Source organism: Melopsittacus undulatus, chromosome Z (genome assembly GCF_012275295.1).
Source record: "Melopsittacus undulatus isolate bMelUnd1 chromosome Z, bMelUnd1.mat.Z, whole genome shotgun sequence".
NCBI classification, from domain to species: domain Eukaryota; kingdom Metazoa; phylum Chordata; class Aves; order Psittaciformes; family Psittaculidae; genus Melopsittacus; species Melopsittacus undulatus.
In genome coordinates, this window is record NC_047557.1 from 83,374,292 (window position 1) to 83,380,291 (window position 6,000).

General features: G+C 47.3%; 1 protein-coding gene across 2 annotated transcripts in view; it reads right to left on the reverse strand.

The window, feature by feature from the left end:
* The window catches only part of LOC101872202 (nuclear pore complex protein Nup93), an 82,484-nt gene extending 78,128 nt beyond the window's left edge, over positions 1-4,356 (reverse strand). For both annotated transcript variants that reach the window (XM_034072972.1, XM_031051843.2), the window contains exon 1: positions 4,305-4,356. The gene's annotated coding sequence lies outside the window, so the exon portion shown is untranslated. The remainder of the gene's footprint in view (positions 1-4,304) is intronic.
* Between the last annotated feature and the right edge of the window lie 1,644 nt (positions 4,357-6,000).

Below are 6,000 nucleotides of genomic sequence, written 5' to 3' on the forward strand. Positions count from 1 at the left end.
ACAAGAGACTGCACTCTGACTCTCAGTGCTGCTGTGCAGGATGGAAACCGCTGCCACAGTAACGAGTAGGGCGATGGCAAGTTTTCATGTCTGGCTGGGGAAGGAGCAACAACTGACACCTAAGGGAAAGAAAACACATCAGAAATTAAACTAACTTCTGTGAAAGCAGATCAACTTTGGCCTGAAGGCCAGGACTGAAAAGGCTCTTCTATAAAAGATCTTTGATGACTTGCCAATAGAAGCTGCGGCATTAGACTATTATTCCATTAAACCCCAGTGTAATGTTTCCCCAACATTTAAAACCACAAGTAACTACTACATATTGTACAGGTTGACTCGATTTAAGCCAGAAGGAAACTAAGAAAGATGATGATAGGTTTCTTCACTAGGTTCAGACTGATTAAAAATGATGACTTATTACCTAAAACCCCCTAAAAACTCCTCAGGAGGACTACAAATAGAATCACTGAATTATTTGGGTTGGAAGGGACCTCCAAACTCATCTAGTCCAGCCCTCTGCAATGAGGAGGGACACCTTCACTAGGGACATCTTCAACTAGACCAGATTGCCCAGAACCAAATCCAGCCTGGCCTTGAGTGTTTCCAGGGATGGTGCATCCACCACCTCTCTGGGTAACCTGGAGCAGTGTCTTGTCACCTTCATTGTAAACAGTTTCCTCCTCATGTCCAGCCTGAATCTCCCTCTTTTAGTTTAAAACCATCACCCTTTGTCATGCAGTAACAGATCCTGCTAAAAAATCTTGCCCCATCTTTCTTCTAGGTACCTTTTAAGTACTGAAAGGCTGCAATCAAGTCTTCACAGTCTTGTCTTCTCCAGACTGAACAACCCCAACTCTCTCAGCCTTTCCTCATACAAGAGGTGCTGCATCCCCTGATCATTTTTGTGTCTCTCTCTGGACCCTCTCCAACAGGTCCATCTCTTTCCTGTACTGAGAACTTCAGAGCTGGATGCAGTTCTCCAGGTTGGGTCTCACTAGAGCAGAGGGAGAGAATCACGTCCATTGACCTTCTGGCCACATTTCTTTGAATGCAGACAAAGATATGACTGACCTTCTGAGCTGCAAGCACGCACTGCTGGCAAGCCTCTGTTGTACTTCACATATTGACATGCTTTCTGACAATTAATTAACTTGGAGAAAGACTAAATCCAGAACAGCTGATGGATCAACACAGTTCCAAAAGTCACAAAATCAAAATAGTAAACAAAGAGGAAGAAATCTAGTGATGGCCTCTTGCAAAGGCTCTAGAGTACTCCAAGGCCTAGTCTGATGAGTTGGGATTGGCTTCTCTAAGGAAGACACACTAACACTCTAGTAAGAGAAGGGGCAATTCTCTACTTGGTAGAGTTGCCATTTGAGGCAAAAGTGCTTTTTCCACTGACCCCTCACCATGAACAGGGACACAACTGGGGTCAACTTCTGAGGTCTCTTCCTGTCTTATTTTCCATGTTCCACAAGTGGAAGTGGCCAAGTACAATCCAAATACCTGCTGCACATTTTCAGCAGATCACCCTCGAGTATGTAAAGCACAACATTTAATCAGACCTTGCAATCGGAAAACTTCCATACCCTAGCAACACTAAAAACATATGGAATCAGGACAGGCCATCTGAAAGACAAACACCTAAAAGCTCCACACTACACCTGGTCTTCCGTCTGGTACAATAGTAACAAAGGGTTGATGCTGGAAAATCCTGAACAAGCCACATAATCTTCTACACTTAATGTTTCTCCTGCCACTCACCAATTAACCCTCCCCTGCCTAGCATAAAGACTTTCAGTCCTGTATATTTTGTTATTTATCTCATCTATAGGCAGGCATGCAGAAGTCCAAGCTTTTTATGATCTCAAAGAGCCACTACAGTACATAAATTGAAAAAAAAAATGGGTGAGTTTTTTTCAGTTTAAAAGCAGTAACATTCAGATATTTGCTGTTGCACTGTTAGAGAAGACAAACAAGGGCACATGACTCTTCTCTACTTGTTATTGAACCTGAAAGCAAATATTAGGCATTTTAAACAATTTTTTATAATACAGGCTTTCATGCATTTGTCAACACTGCCTTTTATCTGCCATCTGACTTTGAAGTTCCTCACAGCGGTCTCAAGTCTCCACCACCCTGAACAACTGATTCAGCTGTCAGTTTTGCCATCCTAGCACTCTCCCTCTTTTCCAAACAGAACTTACTTTAAGCACCTGACTCTCACCCAACTCAGCAGGACACTAACTTCCAAAGGGTGGCCATCTGACACTCACTAATAGAGCATTTAGTTCGTCATTTGACATTTCTTTCATGAAAAGAGATTCTACTCCCTCACCAGATTTCCTGTGATATTATCACCACAGGAAAAGGATTTAGATGACTGAACACATTCTCCAAGCAATTTTTAAGCTCTTCCTATCTGCAAGCCCCTAGAAGTTTTCCAAGGAGTAGGAAATCTTTCTAAAAATATAAGTGTGCTTTACTGCTGTTCAGAGGAACTGGCTTTTCTCTGGCATCCTTACCTTAGTTCTCCATGAACTAACCGCTGTCCCACAAAAATAACATGACCACACTGAAGAAGGAACTAGTCCTTGCTCGCACTTGGACTTTAATTCAGCCCCCTCTGGTCACTGTTACTGTATTCTGGGTTAAAATAAAGTTGGGACACAGATGGCAGCTGGCACTCCACAGCAGCCACTGATTAAATACCAATACTCAGTGCACTCACAGTTCAAGTTTTAACACAAAGGCAGTGCAACATCACATTACAGACGAGTGTCTGCTGCTAGCAGCTGGGACCAAGCAGGGAGAGGAAGTCACTATGTACACTTTGTACACTTTATGATGACTCTGGGAAAACCAAAACCCTAACACAGAGTGAATCTCTCTTAGAAGGGACAAAGAAATAGCATTCTTTAGGTTCAGAAATAAAGGTCTGCACCTGAGATGCCCTCTAAGAAATCCTTGGGGTTAAGGATTATGATATTAATCCTAATTATTAAGAAATCCATGTTCACCTCTTTGACATGAGAAGTCAATACTGCTGTTGGTAAAAAGGGCTTGTGATGTGAGGTATGGGGAAAGGGCTAGCCATCATTCACATTCAATCTAACCATGCAGGTCAAGCATAATCTGGTTATTAACAGCATATGTGCTGCTGGAAGACATCTCTTCCAAAGCCAGTGTGCTTAACTGTTGTCTCCCAAACTGGCCTTTTTGAACAGGTGAAGTCAGTTCATACAACTATTAGTTATATTAATACTATATTGATACAAAGTCTGCAAGATTGGACTGTTATCTCTCTCTGTTTAGCCTCAATGTACTTAATCTTGAAAGCAGCCTTCATATTCCCACAGAAGACATCCAGGGATAGTCTGAAGAGTCTACATTAAGCATTTAAAGACAGCTACCCTGTCCTGAATACAACTTACAGGTCTGAAAAACAAGAGTCACAAGTATCATATCTGGTTAACCTTCTTCACTCAGAAGTCTGCTGTATCCTGCAAGACATATATGAAAGCAGTCCTTGGCAACTACAAGGTCACACAAGTTCAACAAAACCTGCAGTGAAACCGAAGTTGCATCATGGACTGTGCAGAGAACACTGAGCCTCCATAACTGGACCCCTGACAGCAGATCTTCCCCCAGTCAGGAACCAACCTGTAACTCTGCTGTGGAGAGGAACAATGTCCCTTCTATCCTCCCAGCATGCACAGAGACATCAAATCACAGGCATTCAGAGATCCACTCTCCTGACACCTTCCCATTCAAACAACGAGCTTCTGCTTCCCAAAGTACCAACACGGCACCCTGGTTAAATGCTAAGCTCCCCTACTATAGCTGGACTTTGCACTGCCGACCACCACAAACCTGCTCAAATGAAGACACTTCTCCTTGCCCATACAAGGCCAGCCCCACTACCTTTTAACACGGGTTATTTTGGGGAATGAGACATACAGAACACACAACCCCACCCCGAAGGAGCCCCAGAGAAGCCTACGGGGAGGCCTGCGCCTACTCCCCACACTGCTCCCGCCGCAGAGGCCTGCACTGTCGCTGAGGTGCTCGGCCCGGGGCCGGCCACCGCCTGCCTCAGGCAGCCACCTCCCTGAGAGGACTCTCCTCAGAGGAGGAGGCCCCGCCAGAGTACCGCGCAGAGAGGCCCGCCCCACGGCCAAGGAGAGGGAACCCCGGGCGGCAGGAGGCCACGGAGGACTCAGGGGAGACCCGCACCGGGCACCGCAGGAGGGAGAGGAAACGACAGGAGGAGAAACCATGACACACCCACGAGGAGCCCCCACCTGCCAGCCGCCGCCGCCGCCGCCACTCCGGCCTCCGAGCCGCAGTACCCGCGCCGAGTGCCCCTATTGGCTACCCTCACCCCAATCCGCCCGCTCTCATTGGCGGAGGGGGCCTCTTATTCCGGCGCGCCGGATCCCGCCCTCTCGCGACAACAACTTTATTGAGGCGCTCGCAGGCGGACACGGACAGCGCCATAAGAGGATGGGGGAGAGGAGGAGGGTTTATCCCAGGTACCTCGGTTCGAGGCTGCCTCCGCTTCCCCGCCCCGTGTGCTGCTCGCCTCACAGCAGTGAAGTGACCCGAAAATGGAAGTGCAGAAAGAAGGAAAGCGCCTGGGTTTTTTCCTTTCTGCCTCCTTCTCCCTTCATAGTCACTGCTAACTCATGCTGATAATCCCGCCTCCAAGAGCTGATACCTTAGCAGATAAAATGAGGGTGATGAATTCACCTCACTTCTCCCTTCTACGGCCAAGTACACGAACAAACAAGCCCACAGCCAGCAGGTATTCTCTCCACCACCACTGGAATTGTGTCCTGAAAGGGGACAATGCATTTGGTCTCCGCATGGGAACATGTCCATAATAGCACGGGGCAGGACATTAGCAGAAGCTTTGGAGCAAGTGCTGCTGAGGACCTTGGACTTGTAGGGCAGGATCTGGGAATTTAAGAGACCCCAAAAGGGCACATCTAACAGCCTGCTTGTGTAAGAAGTAGTGGCTGGACCTCGTTTGTCAGTGCTCCAGAACATCACCCATCAAACCTTTAAAGTCCCTCCTCATAACTGTAGTCGTGTCTTTTGTCTTCCTGAGACTTGTTTTAAAAAGCAGCAGCAAGAAACATCCCTCTGCTCCCCTTTGCCCAGCTTTCCCCATATCCCACTGCCTGAACAGTTATTCCTAGAGGGGAAGTCCCTAGCACAACGATCCAGTTGCAGCAACACCCTCAGATCCCATTTTGGGATACACAGCAGGAGAACCAAATGCGACACCAAGATTTTCCCACAAAGCTGAATGGATTTCTCCATTAATAAAGACCCTATTTCCAAATACATGGAAAATCATGTAAATTACATCGTAAATCATGTAAAAAAACAGATGTGATGTCTGAAACAACTCCAAGTCCAGGGACAGTCAGTATCCCTAACTGCTAAGAGCAGGCGGGGGGGGGGGGGGGGGGGGGGGGGGGGGGGGGGGGGTCAGGGTGCATCCCTGTTCATTGGTCAATGGCCCTGCCCATCAGCCTGCAAGCAGGCATGTGGGAATCTGTCCTTACCAGGATGCGCTTGGTCAAATTACATCCCAGCCTGCCCTGACACAGAAATACAGATTTTCCTAAAAGTGTCTCCTTGCATGCAGGACAACAAGCATCAGAACATAGCTTTCTTCAAATGCTCCTGGGGGTTTCTTTTCTTTCCCTCACTAACTACAACGGTTTTTTCAAGCTGTCATAAATCATCTCCTGCAAGTTAATTTTCTCAAAGTCACAAGCATCACTCAGGGTACAGAAAAACACTCAAGCTGTCTCTAAAACACTGGGGAGATGCCTGCCTCAATGCCCAGGTCTACCCCTACCCTGGCCCCTGGGGCAGGGCAGGACCATCCCTAATGTGTGGCAGAGATTCAGGACCCCAGCAGAGAGCAGGGCAGCCCTTAAGCACTTCTGCCATGAATTACAGTCCTGTGGGGACTGCCCCGGG